Source organism: Jaculus jaculus, chromosome 12 (genome assembly GCF_020740685.1).
Source record: "Jaculus jaculus isolate mJacJac1 chromosome 12, mJacJac1.mat.Y.cur, whole genome shotgun sequence".
Classification (NCBI taxonomy): Eukaryota; Metazoa; Chordata; class Mammalia; order Rodentia; family Dipodidae; genus Jaculus; species Jaculus jaculus.
In genome coordinates this window covers 24,816,524-24,840,243 of record NC_059113.1, presented here as the reverse complement: position 1 = coordinate 24,840,243, position 23,720 = coordinate 24,816,524, and the positions used below count along the sequence as shown (strand labels likewise).

General features: G+C 42.8%; 1 protein-coding gene across 4 annotated transcripts in view; it reads left to right on the top strand.

The window, feature by feature from the left end:
• Positions 1-1,875: 1,875 nt before the first annotated feature.
• Positions 1,876-23,720, top strand: part of Nsd3 (nuclear receptor binding SET domain protein 3) — a 144,131-nt gene continuing 122,286 nt past the window's right edge. For 2 of the 4 annotated variants that reach the window (XM_045131502.1, XM_045131500.1), the window contains exon 1: positions 1,877-2,318. The gene's annotated coding sequence lies outside the window, so the exon portion shown is untranslated. Of the gene's footprint in view, positions 2,319-23,720 lie in introns of all 4 variants that reach the window. The other 2 variants (XM_004671513.2, XM_004671514.2) reach the window with 2 other exon arrangements.

Sequence of the window (23,720 nt, the reverse complement as noted above, 5' to 3'; positions counted from 1 at the left end):
GAATTTCTTTAATGGTAGTAAATAGATGGAACTTTATAATGTCTGCAGAGAGCATGACCTCTTGTTCTATAATTGTCAGGACAGAAGGCAAGTATATATTGGTTTCTTCATCTAATTCTTTTTTTTAATTTTTTTAAAAAATTTATTTATTTGAGAGCGACAGACACAGAGAGAAAGACAGATAGAGGGAGAGAGAGAGAATGGGCGCGCCAGGGCTTCCAGCCTCTGCAAACGAACTCCAGCCGCTTGCGCCCCCTTGTGCATCTGGCTAACGTGGGACCCGGGGAACCGAGCCTCGAACGGGGTCCTTAGGCTTCACAGGCAAGCGCTTAACCGCTAAGCCATCTCTCCAGCCCTTCATCTAATTCTTGCCTGTTTATTTATTTATTTTTTATTTTATTTTTTTCCCCATAACTGTTTATTAGGATGAGAATATATTCAAAATCTATAACTAAAAAAAATTCAGTTACAGAGCATGCATAAAATACAAAGTAGCCATTTACAAATAGACAGTATCGTATAATCAATACACTAGAATAACAAAATAGCTACAAATTATTTTATTTTTTGTTTTCGAGGTAGTGTCTCACTCTAGCCCAGGCTGACCTGGAATTGACTATGTGGTCTCTTGGGCTGGCCTCGAACTCACAGCGATCCTCCCACCTGTGCCTCTGGAGTGCTGGGACTAAAGGTGTGCACCACCACGCCCTGCCTGCGTTTGCTTTTCAAGTTCACATTTCTGTGCTGCAACGATCTAAATCATTACCACCAGGCTGCACACCTCTGCAAAGGCTCCTTTACTGGGTCTCACGTAGGCCCTTTCATTGTTTTTCCGAGCATTTCCTAGAATGGGGAGGGCTAGAGGCTTATAGAGCACGGTCTTCCCTCCTCTCATGTTTGCGCGTGTGCTCTGAGACTAAGGTCGTCACACCCCTCGGTGCGGAGGTCTGTCTGGCGCGAGCACCGGAGGACCACCCCCTCCACCCCGCCGCAAGTGACGGGCACCGAGCCTTCGCTGTAGCCCTCGGCCTGGGATGCAACTGACGTCCTCCTGCTTACCCAGAAGCCTCCGGGGCCCGGTGTAGACAGGAAGAGGGCATCAGGGGTCCTTGTGCCTGCCCAGGAGCTCTGGGTGCTTCCTGAGCCGGACTCACCGCTTGCAAACTGCGGACCATCAGACACCCACTCACCGGTGGCTGAAGGGAGACGGCTCAAGCCCTAAGCTGCTACCCCGGGAGTGAGCGTGGCTCGGGGCTGGGCCAGGGCGCTGTTCTCTGACAGCCGTCAAGACAGCTGTCAGACGGACAGACAGCCGTCAGACACCGGATAGCGGCCAGACCCGACAGCAGAGGAGGCTCCGGCGCTGCTCGCCCGCCGTCTGTGCGTCTGCATACCTGTTTTGCGGGTCCTTCCTAACATCTAGGAATCGTGGAGCAGCGCCACGACGACGAGTACCATATGGCATGTGACATGTGCTGTTCAGTATTGAGAGACTGCGGCGCGGGCCCGGCCCGTCCCCTGGTTTTGTTTCGCGGTCGCCCCCTTCGCATGTCCCCCTCCTGCCCCTCGTCGCCCCCCGCCGCCCCCCGCCGCCCCCCGCGGTGTCGCGTCGATCCGCTCTGGACACTCGCAGGTCGGCTCCAGGGTTCCGCCCCTCCTTTCCGCGCCGCTGACGAGCCTCTTCCTCCTTTCGCCCCGTGCACCCGGGCCCGGACTGCATTTCCCGGCAGGCACCGCGGCCCGCAGCCAATCAGAGGCTGGAGATTTGGCGGCGACGGCGCCCGAGCCGGGTGGGGGGGGGCTTTGTGCGCGGCGGCGGCGGCGGCGGCGGTGGCGGCTGTGGCGGTGGCGGCGGCGGCGGCGGCGGCGGCGGAGGCTGGCAGCTCTGGGACAGAGGCCGAGGCCGAAGGGGTTGTACACCGGGCGCGGCGGACGGGCGCGTGGATTCCGAGTGGAGCCCCGGGACCCCGCTGCCCCTTCCGGACCGCCGGCCGCAGGCCCCGCTCTGACAACCAGCAAGCCACCGGGAGACCCCAGTCCCGCCGTCTTGCTTTCCCACCACATCGCCAACAGCCTCCAGTCTCCCCGCGCTGCGCCCGGCCGGCGGGGCCGCGGCCCTCCTCGGTGCCGGCCGCCATGGCAGGGGTGCCCGGCGTGGGGAAAATCTAGTTCGGGGATTTCTGCGGCCTAGCCTGGTTCCGTCTCGTCCCCACGCAGCCTCAGGCAGCTTGCCTGCACCCAAGCCCGGCTTCGGGCCTCCGTGTCTCTCCTGTGATCCTACTGACACGGCCGGGAGGTTAGAATGGAACAAACTGAAGGTAAAGTGCTGTGTGTAGATGTGCGTGTTGTGTGGATTGCGAGCCAGGGACCCGTGGGGTGGGACCTGGGACTGGACACCCCTAATGAGTGAGACCCGAGAAGGGGAGGAGACGCGGGGGGCAGGCCTTAAAAGGTTCGAGGGGGAGTCTAGAAGGAAGAGCAGATGGCAAGGTGGGGGGTGTGGAAGGACTTGGGGGGTGGGGCAGTGGTGGTAGGATTGGGATGTGATGTAGTGGTGCTGGCTGAGCTGGGAATTGGGAGTAGAGGTGGGATGGGGGCGGGGATAAGGATGGGAACGGGGGAGGGGCAGGGAAGAGGGAAAGAGTTGGTTTTGGAGATTAGAGACCTGGGTGGACTGTGAAATAGGAAGGTCTGGGGTGGAGTGTGGGAACTGGAAGAGTAGAGGATAGGGGTGGGTGGAGATAGGATTTGATGGGGAAGCGGGGCATCTTATGGGAATCTAGGGAGAAACGAGGGAAATAAAGTGGAGGGAAAGAGATTAGTAAATGTATGAGAAATGATTGTGGCAGCATGCTTTAGAATAGGAAAGGGATGGAAGAAACTGGAAGATCTACGATTGGGTTAGGGAAGGAAATTGAATGTTGGAAGGGATGAGAATGGTCGGCCAGGCGTCACATAGTGGGAGTAAAAGAAGGGGATAGGGGTTGTTAAAATGTTCGAGGGTGGGAATAAAAGAAGGGGGTGGGGATTGTTAAAAGTGTTCGAAGGGAAAATCTTTTGTTCCTATATTTGTACGTATTCTGTGCCTAGTATTTCAAGGCTAGAGAATAGAGAGAAGCTAGTGGTTATGGGGTAGTGATTGTTGTGAAATGGGGGAAGGGTGAGTGTTACTGTTTTGAGGGAAGAGGGGATGTGTTTGTGTTATGGTGGGGAGGCAGGGAGAGGCATGGCCATAATTTGATGGTTTTAGTGAGGAAGTGAAGACTATTCAGACTTAAAGGGGGCAGGGGCAGCCATGTTTGCTGCCTGGCACTGCAGTGTAAATAAATTCCTTTTCGTCTCCGACATCTGTGTGAATCTGGAAGGAGCCGGTTCACATTGTTATCCTCCCTCCCCTCCTGTCTCTTCATGAACTTCCCCTACGTCTTGGGCCATTAACACTTATTCATAACAACCAAAGGAAGTAGTGTTGTTTTCCATCTTGTGTGTTTTTCTGCTTCCCTCTTCTAGTTGCAAATAAGGCATACTGATGAATTGTATGCAGTGTAACATTTAACCCTTTTAATAAATTTGAAGCTAGATTTTCTTATTAGTAGAAGGAATCGTTACTATCATATTTCAAACATGGTTGTGAAAAGAATTTCAAGCAATGTCGGCGGCTTCCGGGAGCTTCAGAAGCAGGCAACATGTTTTTTTTTCTGCGATTCTTTAAGTAAACAAGGAAATTGCATCGGTTATTTTACTTGGGGCTGTGCTCTTGGCAAAGCACCATGTGAGAGTAAGAAGGGGCAGGAAGATCTGCCTGTGGAAGGTGATCAGCTTGCTGTATTTTGAATATTAGAAAATTCAAAACATGTATTTTAAGCAGGTGTTTCTGATAGTCTGCTTATAGGTGATGGGTGTGCTAAGAAGAGTGCTTCATTTATTATTTTCTAATGAGCATTTCCTCACTTCTTCTTTTTGCCTTCATGTAGCTAGCAATGCAACCTCCAAATGTCCGCGCAGGACAGCAAAGTGGCCTGTAAAATAGGCATGTGATTGTCAGAGCCTTATTGAATTACTAGCTTATTTGTTTGTTTTTGGTGGGCAGTCTGGTCAATCTTGGGAAAGCTACAGTAAGTAATTCTTTAATGTATTCAAATGGAACTACTTGTGATTTGAAATCTAGCACATTTTCAGTAGATAAATTTGTCATAGGTAGAATCTATTTTATTTTCGTATTGAAAAGGATTGAGTTTTTGTCTGACTTTAAATTGTAATTGTGGTAATCCAAACTTTAACCCGTTGCATTAATACTGAAATTGTTGTCTAACACCAGGAAGTCCTGTTAAAACTGCGATACTATGGACTCAGTCCATCAACCATAACAGTAACATCCTTTCAGTTTTATGTGGAGACGTTTAGGATGTGTTCTTGGTTCAGTGAAAAAAATTAAACTGGTTGCTATCAGAGTGGTACTTTCTGAGAGAGCATTTAGCATAAACACTAGACTTACAACTTGAAGTATTTTGATTTGATAATATTCAGCTGAATTATTTTTGAAATTTTGTGTGGATAAGTGTCATTTTAAAAAGTCATTCATAGGCTGGAGAGATAGCTTAGTGGTGAAGGCACGTACCTGTGAAGTCTGAGGACCCAGGTTTGATTTTCCATGTTCCACACCAGCCATTTGCACATGGTGGCACATGCATCTGGAGATCATTTTCAGTGGCTAGAGGCCCTGGCATGCCCATTCTCACTCTCTCCCTGTCTCTCTCTTTCTCCTTCTCTCTATCTCAAATAAATTAATAAATAAAAATAAAATCTTTTTTAAGAAGTTGTTCAACATATGCCTTTGGAATTTTTTAATTTATTTAATTAATTAAAAAAAATTTTTTTTTTTTGAGGCAGGATTTCACTCTAGCCCAGGCTGTCCTGGAATTCATTGTGTAGTCTAGGGTGGCCTCAAACTCATGATGATCCTCCTATCTCTGCCTCCCAAGTGCTGGGATTAAAGTCGTGTGCCACCACACCCAGTTTGGGAGTTGTTTTTTTTTTTAATGTTTATTTGTTTGAAAAAGAGAGAGAGAAAGAGGCAGATAGAGAATGGGCATGCCACTGCAAATGAACTCCAGACACATGCGCCACCGTGTGCATCCAGCTTTACTTGAGTACTAGGGAATCACTCCTGGGTCCTTTGGCTTTGCCAGCAAGTGCCATAACCGCTAAGCCATCTCTCCAGCCCCTGGAATTTTTTTACTCCCTTGGAATATTTTTATTTATTTATTTGGTTTTTCGAGGTGGGGTTTCACTCTAGCTCAGGCTGACCTGGAATTCACGATGTAGTCTCAGGGTGGCCTTGAACTCGAGGCAGTCCTCCTACCTCTGCCTACCGAGTGCGGGGATTAAGTGTGTCCGCCACCACACCTGGCTTCCCCTGGATTTTTTTTTTTTTTTTTTTTTTTTTTTTTTTTTTTTGCTTTAGTCCAGGCGGACCTTCATTCACTTGGTAGTCTCAAGGTGGCCTCAGACTCACAGCAATCCTCCTACCTCTGCCTCCTGAGTGCTGGGATTAAAGGCGTGCGCCTCCACACCCAGATCCCTGGAATATTTTTTAAATATTTATTATTATTTATTTATTTGAGAGAAAGAGGGAGAGAGAAGAGAATAGGCATGCCAGGGCCCCCAGCCATTGCAAATGAGCTCCAGATGTATGTGCCCCCTTGTGCATCTGGCTTACATGGGTCCTGGAGAATCGAATCAGGATCTTTGGCTTTGCAGGCAAACACCTTAACTGCTAAGCCATTTCTCCAGCCCTACCTGGAATATTTTTAATGAAGATTTCTAATTTATGTTGCCCACTTGATTAGCATGTTACTTGTAATTAGCTGGTAAATGTATGGTACCTGAACTTAGTGCCACAATTTTTAGGAAAATGAGCAATTGTATATTAAAATAGAAAGTGTTAGTTAGGAAGTGTGAATGAACCCTCTTGAGTATCATGGGTTCCTTGGACAGGTGTCTATTCCATAATGATTATTACTCCAGTTAGCCAACACTTCTGAAGTCCAGACTCTGCTCTGTTTAGCATGTTCATTACCCCACATGCTGCCTTTTTTAAAAAAAAATATTTATTTGGGGAGAGGAACAGGCAGATTAGGGAGACAGAGAGAGAATTGGCATGCTAGGGCCTCCAGCCACTGCAAGCGAACTCAGATGCATGTGCCACCTTGTGCATCTGGCTTTACTGGTACTAGGGAATCAGGGTCTTTAGGTTTCACAGGCATTCATTCATTAACGTGTTTATCTTAGAAGCATGAGGACCAGAGTTCAATCTCTCTAAATGTTTAAAATAAAAAAGCTGGATATAGTGGCATGGGTTTGTAATCCCCCTCAAGTCAATGGGAAGTAGAGACAGGATAATTCCTAGGGTTGCTGACTAGCCAGTGTAGCCTAATTGGTTAGTTTTGGGCCAATGAGAGAAGACCATGTCTCAAAAGTGAATTGGAGCTGGAGAATTGACTTAGCAATTAAGTGCCTTAACTGCAAAGACAAAGGACCCAGGTTTGATTCCCCATTACCCACGTTAAGCCAGATGTACAAGGTAGTACATGTGTCTGGAGTTTGTTTGCAGTGGCTAGAAGCCCTGGTGTGTCCATTCTCTATCTGTCCTCTTCTTTCTCTTCCCCCTCAAATAATTAATAAATATTTGAAAAAAAAAAAAAGTAAAGCTGCTGGCCCAGTTTCATTTCCTTAGGACCCATGTAAAGTCAGATACACAAAATGACACATGCATTTGGAATTCATTTGCAGTGGTAAGAGGTCCTGGCATGCTCTCCTATATCTCTACCCCCCCCCATTCAAATAAATAAATTTTAAAAAGTGAATGACATTTCTGAGGGTGGCAACTCTGTCTTTGGTCTCCACATGTGCACACACACATTAAAAAAAGATAAGTCCAAGACTTTGATGACAAACTTGTTCCTTGAGTCCTTCTAGCATATCATAGTATTTCCTTTCTGTAAAAGTTTAAGCTCTTTCACAGCTCACAGTAAAAGAACATTCTCAATGTTAGGCACCATTATATTAGTATAATAAATTTGAAGGAGTGAGTTGGAGGGACACAAAAGATTTTGCTTGTAATTTTTTTATGCTTTGATATTTCTTACATGTAGCTTATACACAACACATTTTATTTATTAAGAAAGAAAAAGAGGCAGATAGATGGAGAGAGAGGAAGAGACATAGAGAGAGAATGGGCATAGTTTTAGATATAAAATTGAGACACTTTTTTTTTTTAAATTAGCTACAAATACCTAATTGAAAACAGTAAGTTAAAATGTCTTCGGAGGGGGCTGGAGAGATGGCTTAGCAGTTAAGGCATTTGCCTGCAAAGCCAAAGGACCCACATAAGCCAGTTGTACAAGGTGGCTCATGTGTCTGGAATTTGTTTGCAGTGGCTGGAGGACCTGGTGTGCCCATTCTCTTTCTCTCTCTCAAATAAATAAATAAATGAAATATATTTTAAAATGTCTTTGGAGGGCTGGTGAGATGGTTCAGTGTGCAATGTGCTTGCCACCAACTCTGGGCTGCCTGAATTCAAATCCTCAGAAGCTGTAGTAGGCTTCTGTAATCCCGGCATACTTGCAGTGAGAAGGAAGGTGGAGTCAGGAAAATTTCCTGGTAGCTCACAGAGTGGTGAGCAGCTAGAACCCCGCTTCAGAACAAGTTGGCAGGCAAGGGCTCACCAGAAAGTTGTCCTCTGACAAGCACACATGTACATTCACTAAATAATTTATAAATAAAAAGTCTTGGGAGACACCATTGATTATTATTTATTTGAGACAGAGAGAAAAAAAGGCATATATACACAGAGAGAGAATGGGTGCATCAGGGTCTCTAGCCACTGCAAACGAACTCCAAATTCAGTGTGTACTAGGGAATTAAACCTGGGTCCTTAGCCTTCAAAGGCAAGTGCTTTAAAGTGCTAAGCCATCTCTCCAGCCCTTTGCCTTATTTTCTTAATTACATTTGCCTTTCAAGATTCTCCTGTTGCTGAGCGTGGTGGTGGCACACTCCTTCAATCCCAGCATTCGGGAGGCAGAGGTAGGAGGATCACTGTGAGTTTGAGGCCAGCTTGAGACTGTAGAGTGAGTTCCAGTCAGTTTGGGCTAAAGTGAGACCCTACCTGGGAGGGGGCGGAATTGTCCTTATATTGTCTCAGAATGGCCTTCAACTCAGTAAGTAGCTCAGATCAGCTTCTAATTTATGCAGGTCCCCTGCCTCAGCCTCCTCACCACCGAGGTTACAGGTGTGTGTCACTATGCTTAGCCAATTGTTCTTGTTTTTCTTTTTCTTTCCCCTCCTTTCCTCCTTCCCTCCAACAATTTTGCTTTATTTATTTATTTATTTTATTTTAAATTTGGCCAGGCCTGGTGGCACACGCCTTTATTATTATTTTTATTTATTTGAGAGCGACAGAGAGAGACAGAAAGAGGCAGAGAGCAAGAGAGAGAATGGGCACGCCAGGGCTTCCAGCCTCTGCAAACAAACTCCAGACGCGTGCGCCCCCTTGTGCATCTGGCTAACGTGGGTCCTGGGGAATTGAGCCTCGAACCAGGATCCTTAGACTTCACAGGCAAGCACTTAACCGCTAAGCCAACTCTCCAGCCCTTGCTTTATTTTTAAGATAGGGTCTTTTATATTACAGTCTGGACTTGAGTCTACTCTGTAGCCAAAGATAACCTGGAACTTCTGATCCTCTTGCTTCTACCACCCAAGTGCTGGGATGACAGGTCTGGACCACCATGGTTTATTCAGTGCAGGGATTGAACCCAGGGCTTCACCCATGACAGGCAGACACTACCAACAAGGCTACATTCCCAGCTCCATTTGGAGTAAAGGATGTCCTACCCATTGTAGAAATTAAACAAATTAAAATTATTAAAGCTTTAATAAATAATATTAATAAAATCTGGTTCTAGCTGGGCATGTTGGCACACATACCTCACACACACAAAAAAATCTGGTTCTCAATACAGTGCTGTTTCTAGTTTTAGAAAAAAGAGCAGTCTTTTAGTTTTTGAAGGAGAAACTAAAATGATTTATTTCTTTGTTAAGAAACAGAGTTCTAGCATTGAGTTTGTAAACAAATGGTGAGCTTTATTTCTTCAGGATAATCTTTTTTTTCTTTTCTTTTCTTTTTTTTTTTTTTTACTTTTTGGAGGTAGGGTCTCACTTTAGCCCACACTGACCTGGAATTCACTATGTAGTCTCAGGGTGACCTTGAACTCATGGCAGTGCTACTTCTGCTTCCTGAGTATTGGGATTAAAGATGTTGTGCAACTATGTTCAGCTCAGCCAGGCTAATCTTTTTTTTTTTTTTTTTTTTTTTTTTGTGGTAGGGTCTCACTCTAACCCAGGCTGACCTGGAATTCACTATGGAGTCTCAGGGTGGCCTCGAACTCACGGCGATCCTCTTACCTCTGCCTCCCCAAGTGCTGGGATTAAAGGCATGTGCCGCCACGTCCGGCTTCAGGCTAATCTTTTTATAAGTACTACGAAGAGTAAAGTTATTATAATATAATTAATAGTATGCTAAAACTTACCCTCTTAAAAAGTTTTATGGGTTTGTTTCATTCTTGCTATAGACCTTAGTAAATACAAAATTTATTTTTTTAACTTTTAAGATGTTTCTTATTGGCATGTATTAATCATACCCGATAATGGGTTTCATTATGACCTTTTCATACATGTACATACTGTATTTTTATCATATTCAACTCTCCTTATCCTCTCTTGCCCCCTTCCCATACCTGCTGAATCTCTTCTCTTCCCAACTTGCTCCCATTCTATTTTCATGTCATTTTGTTTGTTTTGTTTTTGTGAAGTAGGGTCTTACTCTAGCCCAGGCTGACTTGGAACTCATTCTGTAGACACTGGCTGGCCTTGAACTCACAGTGATCCTCCTGAGTGCTGGGAATAAAGGTGTATGCCGCCATGCTCAGCCTTTCATGTCATTTAAAAGGAATTGATTCATTTTGAGTTTATGTTTGTGTGTGTGCATGTGTATGTTATGTATCCATGGCATATGGAGGTCAGAGGGCAACCAAAGGGTATTGGTCTTCTCCTTCCACCGTGTTTGAGACAGGATCTCACTCTTGTTTGCTGGTGGGAATGCCAGTCTGGCTGGCCTGCCAACCTCCAGATTTTCCAGGTTCTGTCTTCCATTGCTGTGGGGGTGTTGTGATTACAGGCACACACTCTACTTTGTGTCCAGCTTTTTGTAGGTGCTTGGGAGCAAGCCTGTTTATTCATCGAGCCATCTTCCCATCCCCCTCCCCCTTTTGTGACCCAATGAGTTTCATTAGGGTGGTTTACAAGAACCTGGGCAAAGGTTTGTTTACAGTAACATGGACAACTTACCCATCATAGTACGTTCCTTAAACTTCTGTAGTTTGTTGTTTCTATTCATAAAATAAGGTTAAAATACATATTTTTAAATCTTAAAAATTTAGAGAACATGTAGTTTTTATTGGATGAATTTGTTTTGTTATTTCTGAAGTATTTTCTGCCACTGATAAGATTTTAGGTTTGAAAAGTTCATTGACAGAGGATTTGCAGTTTACTTTTAAATTTTAGATGTGGATATTTATTTATTTATTTTGAGACAGGGTCTTACGTAACCTAGACTGGCCTTTAGCAGCCTGTATAGCCAAGTATGACTCTGTACTCCTGACGCTACTGGTTCCACCTCCCCAGGGCTGGGATTGCAGATGTGAGCCACCACTTGGATAGATGTGGCTCTTAATCATTGTCAAGACTATGTTGATATATACATGTGACCTCCACTTTTAACTAGATGTACACTGAAAACATCAATAACAACATTTTATATGGAACCTTCTGATGTTTGATAGAACACCAAAACAACAACAAACCATTTTTTTTTTCTTTTTTTTTTCATTTTTATTTTTTTGGTTTTTTGAGGTAGGGTTTCACTCTAGCCCAGGCTGACCTGGAATTCACTAAGGAGTCTCAGGGTGGCCTCAAACTCACAGTGATCCTCCTACCTCTGCCTCCCAAGTGCTGGGATTAAAGGCGTGCGCCACCACGCCCGGCTAACAACAAACCATTTTTAATTGAATTTGAAAGCCCAAAGATTAACTCCGTAATGAGTGAGGTTGAAATTTCAGGGATTCCTCAGGCTCAATAACTATCATGTTGTCTTTCTCTCTCAAATAAATAAATAAATAAAATAAAAAACAGAGAGGTTGGAGAGATGGCTTAGCGGTTAAGGCTTTTACCTACAAGGCTAAAGGTCCCAGATTTTATTCCCCTGTATCCACGGAAAGCCAGATTCACAAGGTGGCTCATGTGTCTGGAGTTCATTTGCAGTAGCTAGAGGCCCTGGTATTACCATTCTTTCTCTCTCTGTCTGTCTTTTTCTATCTATCTCCTTCTTTCTCTTAAATAAATAAATATTTAAATATTTTTTTAAAAAGCAGCAGAGGAGCTGGGGAGATGGCTCAGCAGTTAAAGGTGCTTGCTTGCAAAACCTACCAATCTGGGTTTGATTTTGCAGTACCCACATAAGGCCAGACACATAAAGTGGCACATGCCTGCCTAATCATTCTATCTTCCTCTGGCTCCCCTCATAAATAAATAAATATATATATATATATATATATATATATATATATATATTTAAATTTTATTTATTTGAGAGGGAAATGGAAAGAAAGAAAGAATGTCAGGGCTTCCTGCCCCTACAAATGAACTCCATAATTATTTTGTGCATCTGGCTTTACGTGGGTGCTAGGGAATCAACCCCTGGCTGTCAAGCTTTGCAAGTAAACACCTTTAACTGGTGAGCCTTCTCTCTAGCCCCACCCCCACATTTTTTATTAAAATTTATTTATCTATTTGAGAGAGAGAGAGAAAGGGAAAGAGAGAATGGGCATACTAGGGCCTCTTTCCACTGCATGCCAGCTCCAGATGAATGCACCACTTTGTGCATCTGGCTTTATGTGGGTGCTAGGGGATTGAACCCAGACCAGCAGGCTTTGCAAACAAATTAAAGCAAGCCTTTATCTGCTGAACCAACTATCCAGCCCCCAAATAAACACATTTTTTCCAAATAAATATTTTTTATTGTTTTTGTTTGTTTATTTGTTTTTTTTTTTTTTTGAGGTAGGATCTCACTTTAGCTCAGGCTGACCTGGAATTCTCTATGTAGTTTCAGGGTGGCCTCTAACTCACAGTGATCCTCCTACCTCTGCCTCCCAAGTGCTAGGATTAAAGGTGTATGCCACCACGCCTGGCTTCAAATAAATATTTTTTGAAAAGCAACAGAGGGGCTTCATTGGTTCAGCTGGCATTGGCTAGTGACAGTTGGGCGTTAGAGATAAGTGTACTGATGTCCTGTTTCTAAATCCTAAGAGCCTGAAAAATTCATAGCACATACACAAATGGGATGACCAGGTTTTAGGATCTTACTTTGGATGCAGGGGATAGAATCTGAGGCCTGCACTTTCTGATTCTCTATACAAGGCAGGTATGGTGTGTGAGAGGCAGGGATCTCTGGGCAAGCTGACTAGCAATTTTAAGAGACCCTGTCTCAATAAGTAAAGTGAAGAGGGATTGAAAAAGATACCTGACATCAACCTTTGGCCTCCATACATGTGTCCACATCCACACATCTACACCCGTGCTGCCCCAAACATGCATGAACACATATGAGACACTTAGACACACACAAAGTGAAATCCTTTTTTTCTATTCAAGAAGCCTTTATTAAGGGTTTGAAAATGTTTAATTCAAATTTGATTTAAAAAGACATTTAAAAAATGTTTTTATTTATTTGAGAGACAGAGGGAGCCATGCCAGGGCCGCTAGCTGCTGCAAATGAACTCCAGATGCATGTACCACCTTGTGCATCTGACTTACGTGGGTTCTGGGGAATTGAACCTGGGTCCTTTGGCTTTGCAGGCAAGCACCTTAACTGCTAAGCCATCTCTCCAACCTGACATTATTTTTAAAAATGTCTGGAAAGTGTGTTCTACTATATAGTTCATTGTAATGGACTTGACGCCTTACAAAAAAGTATGGCAGTCGTTTCAAGAGAAGTTTGCTTTGCTCTCACTGACCTTTATCCCCAATAGTTGTTCTGTAGTTTTGTTTGCTTTAAGCCAGTTAGCATCATTTTTATTTTTAAACTGGATGGGATGTGGAGTTGAAAGGCCTGCATTCAGAAGATCTGAGTTCCTATCTCCTCTCACCCTAACACCAAGAAACAATGCTCTTTCATCTGAGTAGATGGAAAGGAAATGACTGCGTCTTGGATTCAGATTGGAAGTGCAAGAGAGTGCCTAGACTAGTATGCCAAGCATAAAGTTGGTAATAAACACTCTTTAAAAATAGACATAATGAGCTGGAGAGATGGCTTAGCAGTTAAAAGAGCTTTCTTCAAAGTTTGGCAGCCTGGGTTTGAATCCCCAGTACCCACATAAAGCCAGATGTACAAAGTGTTGCATGCCTCTGAAGTTTTTGTGCAGTGGCAGGAGACCCTGGTGTACCCATTCCTTTTCTCTCACTCTGCTTGCAGATTGTATATCTATGTGTGTATGTGATGTGTGTGTATACATACATACATACATACATACATATGTACATACATACACACACACACATATATATATGCATATATTTGTTTTTGTTTTGTTTTTCAAGGTAGGGTCTCACTGGCCCAGGTTGACATGGAATTAACTCTATAGTCTCAGGGTGGCCTCAAACTCATAGCAATCCAACTCTGCCTTCCGAGTGCTAGGATTAAAGGTGTGCGCCACCATACCTGGCAAAATAAATATTTTAAAATATTTTTATTTCTTTATTTGAGAGAGAGGAGAGAGGGAGGGAGGGAGAGAAAAGAGAAAGAGAAAGGGTATGCTAGAACTACTCCAGCCATTGCAAACGAACTCCAGATGCGTGTGCCACTTTGTACATCTGGCTTATGTGGATACTGGGTAATCACATCTGGGTCCTTTGGCTTCCCAGGCCAGCACCTTAACTGCTAAGCCCTTTCTCCAACCAATAAATAAATAAACAAACATAATGAATGTATTGGGCAATGTATAGAGTGCTTTCCTGGCATGTGTGAAGAGGTTATGTATGGGCTTAATTCTCAGCATTGAAAAGAAAAGAAAAAAAAGGGAGAGAGAAAGCACTTGTCTGTAAAGTGAACTTGTCATTTTTGTCCCCTCCTTCCCTTTCTTCTCTCCTCCCCCCCACTTTCTTGCTTCTCTCTCTTTTCTTTCCCAAGGTCACTAGCCCTGGCTGACCTGGAACTCACACTATTTGCCCAGGCTGGCCTCAAACTTGGCAATCCTTCTACTTCAGCCTTCCTAGTGCTGGGGTTAAAGGAGTGAGCCACCATGCCTGGTTTATGAACTCAGCACACACCTTCATAGAGTTGAACAGTGAGTGGGGCCCCATGAGCGAGCAGCAGCTCCTGTACGCAGGTCACATGGGTGTTGCTTAGTGGCGAGAGGGTTCGTGTTGGTTGGTACAAGTGTGAACATGAAGTTAACTTTCCAGTCCACATTTACTTCCTCAGTTGTTATTACATCATGCTAGTGACTGACTGTATAGGACAGGAAATGTGAGTGAGTAATTGAACCTTAAACATTAAAGTGATAAAACTGATGAAACAAAACAGAAACAAACAAAATACCCAAATTGGTCTTTATAGGAAAAAAGAATTTAGTAATAATTTTGTTTGATAGGTTGCTTAGTACTTTAAAATAAGTATTATTCTCAGCCGGGCGAGGTGGCACATGCCTTCAATCCCAGTGCTGGGGAGGCAGAGGTAGGAGGATTGTTGTGAGTTGGAGGCCACCCTGAGATTACATAGTAAATTCCAGGTCAGCCTGGACCAGAGTGAGGCCCTACCTCGAAAAACCAAAAATAAATAAATAAATAAATAAGTAAATAAAAATAAAAATAAAATAAAAAAATTATTCTTGTCATAAGTCTTTCTTTGATTTTGTTGTTGTTGTTGTTGTTTGTTTTTTTCAAGGTATGGTTTCACTCTACTCCAGGCTGACCTGAAATTCACTCTCTATTTTCAGGGTGTCCTCCAACTCATAGCAATCCTCCTACCTCTGCCTCCCCAATGCTGGGATTAAAGGCATGTGCCACCATGCCCAGCTCTTTGACTTTTTTTATTGTTTTGTTTTGTTTTTTGAGGTAGGGTCTTCGCTCTAGCACTGCTGACCTGGAATACACTGTGTTGTCTCAGGCTGGCCTCCAATTCACAGCAATCCTCCTACCTCTGCCTCCCAAATGCTCTTTCTTTGGTTTGTATATAATGGAGAATCCAAGGTAAAAGGAATAACATTTGAATATTTATGAAATCTAAGATCCCGTTTCAGGAACTATTTTGACATAATTTTTTTAAGAGTTTGTTGAAGAAAGAAATAGGAAAATATGTGGTTGAACTTGTTAGTTTACTAGATTTCATAATGAATAGAACCAGAGGGCTTATACAAGTTAGTTTGTAGTAATTTTTAGTATAAGGCAGTACCCTTGATGTAAGAGAATAGAAAGTAGTTTAATATGTATTTACTTTTATGTTTGTTTTTGCTGGGTGTAGTCAAGAGCAAAGTGAGCTGGGTGTGGTGGTACACAGACCCTACCTTGAAACATATAAACAAAAAAAGTGAAGACAATGGACAATGGACATTAAATCAAATAGCTAAGGCAAACAAGTATTTTGCTAGTAAATTTTGTATTGTTATAAGGTAGTTCAGTAGTAATGTTCAGTCAGAAAAAAATACCAAGCAGAAGCAAACTAAAATGTTGCATCCTGTAATGAAATCATAGTCAGGTAAGAACTGGGTGATTGAATTTATTGATAGGCTTTATGGGTAAGTGAAATAAGATTGAGGTTTCTTTTAAAGAATTTTATTAACTAATTATTAATTCCATTTCACCCAGGTCACTTCCTGGTCTTTGATCATCCTCTTTCTCTTATTTTTATTTTTTATTTTTTGTTTTTTCGAAGTAGAGTCTCACTCTAGCCCAGGCTGACCTGGAATTCAGTATGTAGTCTCGGTGGCCTCAAACTCATGGAGATCCTCCTACCTCTGCCTCCCCAGAGCTGGGATTAAAGGCATGTGGCACCACACCTGGCTTAATTTTTTTTTAGCATATTTTATTTATTTGAGAGACAGAGAGAGAGAGAATGGGCGTGCCAGGGTCTCCAGCCACTGCAAACGAACTGGCAGAGTTAAATCTCTAGATTTCACATAAACAGCTGGGTGTGACCTGTAACCCCAGTCCTTCAGGAGAAAAGAGACCTTAGAATCCTTGGAGTCCCATAAGCTCTGTAATCAGTAAAGAGACTGGTTCAAAACAAGACGAGTTGAAAAGACAATGGAACAGGACTCCTGAATGTTCTGTTCTGGCTACCATAGGCAAGGACCCTCACCACAAGTGCGCATATGGGGTGCCACACCACACATACACACCACACACAACACATACAAACAACAATAACAGAACCACTAAAGCAGGGTATGGCGGTTCATACCTTTAATCTCAGCACTGGGGAGGTTGAAATAGAAAGATTGCCATGAGTTTGAGACCAGCCTGAACTACAGAGTGAGTACATATTAGTCTGGGATAGAGTAAGACCCTGCCTCAAACAAGCAAAACACTTTAAGTGGAAAATTTCAAGTAAAAGTCTCAGAATGTATTTGGAATGAAATTAAGCTTGGGAGAAATAATTTTGCTCACCAGGCGTGGTGGTGCATGCCTTTAATCCCAGCACTTGGGAAGCAGAGATAGGAGGATTGCCGAGAGTTTGAGGCCATCCTGAGAATACAGAGTGAATTCCAGGTCAGCCTGAGTTAGAGCGAGACCCTAACTCAAAAAGCCAAAATAATAATAATAAGTTTGTGCTACTTAAATTCAGAGTTATTTTTAAAAATAGGGCTGGGGAGATGGCATAGTGGTATAGGTACTTGCTTGCACAACCTGCTGGCCCAGGTTTGATTCCCTGGTACCCATGTAAAGCCAGATGCACAAACTGGAACATACATCTGGAGTTCCTTTGTGTGCCTGTTCATTCTCTCTCTTCTCACAAATGAATAAAAATATTAAAAAAATAAAATTATAACAACAAAAATTATAATTTATCTAACACAATTTGATTACTTAGGAAATTTTATAAGGATAATTATAGTGGTCAGGATAACCTAAATTTTTTCTTTCTTTCTTTCTTTTGGTTTTTCAAGGTAGGATCTCACTCTAGCTCAGGCTGACCTGGAATTCACTACATAGTCTCAGGGTGGCCTCGAACTCACAGCGATCCTTCTACCTCTCCCTCTCAAGTGCTGGGATTAAAGGCATGTGTTACCACGCCTGGCTTCTAAAATTTATTTATTTATTTATTTATTTATTTATTTATTTGACAGAGAAAGAGGGAGAGAGAGAGAATGGGCACACCAGGGCCTCCAACCACTGCAAACAAACTCCAACACATGTCCTCTCCCCTTATGCAGCTGGCTAACATGGGTCCTGGAGAATTGAACCTGGGTCCTTTGGCTTTAAGTCGTGCATTAAAATAAAAATATGAACCATATTCCATATATATTAATAAACATGAGTCTAATGTTAGACTTGACACCCCCTCCCCCTTTGAGATGGCATATCTCTGTGTAGCTGGACTTAAACAGTATTCACCTGTCTCCTGAGTGCTAGGACTACAGATGTGCACTACCGCATCCGGCTGAAACAGCTTTTGATTATTGTGATGTGGGTGATTCAAGATAATTAGACTTGAATGGTTTTGTATAGGAAAGTTTCTCTGGGAACACATTTTAAAAACAAGTTGTGTTTAGAAATGCAGTTTGTGCCCAATAAATTCCATCTATATCATAGAATTGGAAAATGGAAACAAAAGTGGAAAAATAGTTCTGTGGTCAGTTTTGGACCCACCAATCAGGGTTATGGAATTTAGAGTCATTTTCAAGATGTTGGAATGGAGAGGAACCATGCCAACTCGTCATCTTCTGGTGTGCAGATGTATCATGATCCACAAGTGAATGCTATTGGGCAGCAGACATAGGAACTTTGACTTCAGCAGTATTGATTGATGGTGGCTGACACTATCTGTAAAACTTAGAGATCATATGTTCTTATGGTAAATTAGATAAGCTACTTCTCATGTTTAAATGCCACCATGGGGACTGGAAGCATAGCTCAGTTGGAAAAGTGCTTTCCTTGCAAACATGAGGACCTGAGTTTGGTCCCCAGTACCCACATCAAATGCTGGGTATGGTGGTGCATACTAAAGCTTCTGGCCAGTAGTGTAGTCTAATTGGTGAGCTCCAGGCCAGTGAGAGACCCTGTCTCAAAAAAGGTGGATGGGGTCTAGAGAAATGGTTTAGTAGTTAAAGTACTCGCTTACAAAACCTACTGACCTGGGATCAGTTCCCCAGTGTGCATGTAAAGCCAGATGCACAAAGTAGTGCGTGTCTAGAGTTTGTTTGCAATGACAAGAGGCCCTGGTGTGCCCTTTCTGTCTCTCAGGTATACGAAAAAATAAAATTACCTTTTTTTTTTTTTTTTTTTTGCTGTTTCGAGTAAGGCTCTTGCTCTGGCCCAGGCTGACCTGGAATTTACTATGTAGTTTGAAGCTGACCTTGAATTCACAGTGATCCTTCTACCTCTGCCTCCTGAGTGCTGGGATTAAAGGTATGTTCTACCATGCCCGGCTTAAAATTACTTTAAAAAAAAATAGATGCTGTTCTTGAGGGTGACACTTGGGATTGTCCACTAACCTCCAGATGCATGCATGTGCACATATGTGCATTTGTATACCCGAACGTGCATACACACACAAATAGATGCTCATATGATGCCAGGCTTGACCCATGCCTCTAATCCCAGCACTTCAGAGGTGATGGCAGGATCAGGAATTCAAGCTCATCCTAGACTATATAATGAGTTTTAGAATAGCTTGGATTACATGAGACAAGACATGATAAATACGAACAGAACTTCTTTTCTGTCGAATGTTTGTGTGTGTGTTTGTATACATACGCGAGTATATGCAGAAGTGTGTGCATATGGAGGCCAGAGGAGGACATCAGGTATTCTGCTCTTTGCTGTTCCACTGTATTTCCTTGAGACAGTCTCACTGAGCTGGAGCTGCTGTTTTCGGCTAGACTGACTCCAGTCTTTGCTCCCCACATGACTTGAATTACAGGCGTGCGTGGCCATGCCTAGAGGTTTACACGTGGGTGGGGGAACTTGGGGTGGGGACCAAGCTGCGGCTCTCACGCTTGTGCAGTAAGTACTCTTACCCATTTAGCCATCTCCCTAACCCCTGGAAAGGACTTTGTTTCTACTCGTCTCTCGCTTTCTCTCTTTTTTGAGGCAGGGTCTTGCTCTAGCCCATCCTCACCTGGAATTCATTATGTCATCCAGGCTTTTATGGAATTCTCCAACCTTAACCTACTGAGTGCTGAGATTAAAGGTATAAACTATTGTGCTCAGATTTACTCATCTATTTCTGTACATACTGCTTTTTATTTTGAGGTAGGGTCTTGCTCTAGCCCAGGCTGATCTGGAAATCACTGTGTAGTCTCAGGGTGGTCTCAAACTCATGGTGATCCTCCTCTCTCTGCCTTCTAAGTGCTGGGATTAAAGTCATGACCCACCATGCCTGGTTTTCTATACAAGTTCTTGAATAATTAAACAATGATATAAGAAGTGAAGGTTTGGATTACTTGAGTCTACATAATTGTACTTCCTTGGAGGATTAAAGATGGGACATGTAGATAGATAGTTTAAGTTACTTTGAAAATGTGTATTCTCCTAAGTATTTACAAAAATTGAGGTAGCCAGGTATGGTGCCACACTCCTTTTAATCCCAGCACTTGGGTAGGCAAAGGGAGGAGGATCACCATGAGTTTGAGGCCACCCTGAGACTCCATAGCAAATTCCAGGTCAGCCTGAGCTAAAGTAAGACCCTACCTCAAAAAACAAATTTAAATTCCGGGTCAGCCTGGACTAGAGTGAGAACCTACCTTGAAAAACAAAAACCAAAAAAAAAAAACCAAAAAAAAATGAGATATTTACATAGTTTGAATACAAATTGTAGATATTGTTGCTGTACATTGTTTTGTATGGTTTGAAAATTTTGCCTTTTATGAAATTTACAAAATTTACCTAACACATACTTTGACCTCCTAAGAAATATATATTTATAGCTGAGTGTGGTGACACACACCTTTAATCCCAGTATTCGAGAGGTAGATAGGAGGATAGTCATGAGTTTGAAGCCACTCTGAGACTCCATAGTGAATTCCAGGTCAGCCTGGGCTAGAGTGAGACCCTACCTTAGAAGGAAAAAAGTTATTTTAAAATTTAAAAAAAGTGAAGGAAAGACTTTTTTCCTAAAGAAACTTCTGTTCTTTTTTTTTAAAAAAATATTTATTTATTTATGAGAAAGCACCAGATAAACAGAGAGAATGGCACATGAGGGCTTCCCACCACTGCAAATAAACTCCAGACGCATGCACCACCTTGTGCGTCTGGCTTATGTGGGTACTAGAGAATCAAATCTGGGTCCTTTGGGTTTGCACACAAGCGCCTTAACCACTAAATCATCTCTCCAGCCCTGTTTTTTGTTTTTTGTTTTTTTTTGGTTTTGTTTTGTTTATTTTGAGGTAGTTTCACCGTAGTTCAGGCTGATATGGAACCTACTCTGTAGTCCCAGGCTAGCCTTGAACTCACAATGATCCTCCTACCTCTGCCTCGTGAGTGCTGGGATTAAACATGTGTGCCACTACACCAAGAGAAAGTCTTTTTATTTAAGGAATTTGTAAATTTAGTTTTATAAAATAATTTTCCACTTACGGGTTATTCATTAGAAAAAATGCTGACTTAGTGTAGTTATTTTTAAAATGTCTATTATGTTAATTCCTAATGGTTTTGTTATTTTTTAAAATACTTTTTTATTAAAGGGGAAGAATGAGCAGCATACCAGGGCTTCTGCCACTGTAAGCATACTCCAAAGGAATGTGACACTTTGTATACCTGGCTTTATGTTGGTCCTGGAGAATAGAACCTGGGCAATCAGGCTTTACAAGCAAGCACCTTTGACCACTGGGCCATCTCTGTAGCCCTTAATGTCATTTTATGGGATGTATAACTTTTTAGTTCTTAAAATATTTATTTGTTTAAGAGAGCAAGAAAGAAACAGATAGAATGGGTATACCAGGACTTCTAGTTATTGCAAATGAACTCCAGACACATGTGCCACCTTGTGCAACTGGCTTATGTGGGTACTGGGGAATTGAACCTTGGTCCTTAGGCTTTGTAGGCAAGTGCCTTAACCGCTAATCCATCTCTCCAGCCCTATAACTTTTAGTTTTAATTAATATACTTTAAACATGATTCTTGTAGCACTGCTGTCTTTAGTACTGTGAATTCCTTTCTCTGCATAGTTTTTTTGAAAATCAGTTGCAAAATCCAATATAACCCAGAGATTTTGGTTGTCAGAAACGGAAAATAACAAGTGTAATTAGCACATAACCCCCGAGGTAAGGTCTCACTAGCCTAGACTGAACTGGAACTTACTCAGTCCCAGGATGGCCTTAAACTCACCACAGTTCTCCTATCTCTGCCTTGTGAGTGCTGGGATTAAAGGGGTGCGCCACCACACTTGGCTCTGTAAGAGCTTTATTGCTATTTGATTATTCGTGTCAAGTCTGCGACTGGACTGAAAGTAAACTGCAGGGCTTGGAAAGCAACGGTGGTTATGCCAATAAAATGAGAAGCAATCATTTTCATTTTTCATACATGCGGGAAAGATGACAGGAACATCCTAATTATTAAAATCTAGTGGCTCTTTAGGGACAAATTGTAGGTCACATTAGCATATTCATATTCATAGCTAAAACTATAGGATATTTTGGTAGGGTAAGATTGTTTTTATGTATCTATTGAGAGAGTCTCGTATTGTCCAGGTTGGCCTTGAACTCATAACCCATGGGCAACCTAAACCTTTGATTGATTCTCTTGCCTCCACCCTCCCAAGTGCTGGAATTACAGTACCATACCAGGCTTTAAGTACCTGAATCTCAGGTTACTGAATCTAAGAGAATTTCCCTTCTCCCTGTTATATGAATTATGGGGATGTTAGTAAGACAAGAGAAAATAAATGGAATGAAATGCTTTCAGAAAATCCCCTATTGCTGCTGTAACAAATACTGACAGCTTTACAGTCTGGGAACATCACAAGTTCGTGATCTTACATTGCTGAATGTCGGGAGTCAACTGGGCTAACATCAAGGTATTAGCAGAGTTGCGTTCTTTCTGGAGGAGAATTCTTCTCCTTGCCTTTTTTTGGGGGCGGGAGGCTCCATTTTCAAAGCTAGCAGCATAATATCTTCAACTGTCGCTCCTCCTGGCCATGCTTCACTCATAAGGATGCTTGTGAACAGGCCAAGATCTGTTGCGTGGCTGTGTCTCCTGTCACTTGTGTATTCATTCAGCAGCCTCTTCACTCACTGGCTGCACCAAGGGTAGGGCGTAGGAACGAAGGAGACACGAGTGCCCATGAATGCTTCAGAATTGAAGTTGTTCCTGCTTTTCTGCTCCATTGCTGAAGAGGATACTGCCACACATTGCTTCAGAAATTAGATGCAAATTTCAGATATGTGAGCATTTAGCAAGTCTGTGAACATTGTCAAACAAGTCATTTTACTTAAATTTTTTTTTTTTTAATTTTTTTATTTATTTATTTGAGAGCGACAGACACAGAGAGAAAGACAGATAGAGGGAGAGAGAGAGAATGGGCGCGCCAGGGCTTCCAGCCTCTGCAAACGAACTCCAGACGCGTGCGCCCCCTTGTGCATCTGGCTAACGTGGGTCCTGGGGAACCGAGCCTCGAACCGGGGTCCTTAGGCTTCACAGGCAAGCGCTTAACCGCTAAGCCATCTCTCCAGCCCATTTTACTTAAATTTTTTTTAATCATTTATTTGCAAGGAGAGAGAAAGAGAATATGTATTGGGCATGCATCAGGACCTCTAACCACTACAAATGAACTCCAGATACATGTGCCACTTTGTGCATCTAGCTTTGTGTGGTGCTGGGGAGTTGAACCCAGGTCGTTAGGCTTTGCAGGCAAGTGCCTTAACTGCTAAACCATCTCTCCAGCCCTGTTTTACTTTTTTTTTTTTTGATTTTCGAGGTAGGGTCTCACTCTAGCCCAGGCTGACCTGTAATTCACTATGTAGTCTCAGGGTGGCCTTGAACTCACTGTGATCTTCCTACCTCTGCCTCCCGATTGCTGGATTAAAGGCGTGCGCCGCCACGCCCGGCTCTTGTTTTACTTTTTTGTCCTCCCTTTTTGGGGAAAGAGAAGTCATTTTACTAAAATCTCAGATTCTTCTTCTTCTTCATTTTTCTTTTTTTAAACTTTATTTGAAACCAAGAGAATATGGGCACTCCAGGGCCTTCAGCCACTGCAAACGAATTCCAGACACATGCACCACCTTGAGCATGTGGCTTACATGGGTTCTGGGGAATCAAACCTCGGTCCTTAGCCTTCCCAGGCAAGTACCTTGACTGTTATGCCATCTCTCCAGCCATGTTTTGTTTTGTTTTGTTGAGGGAGGGTCTCACTCTTGCCCTTACTGACCTGGATCTCACTCTGTAGTCCCAGG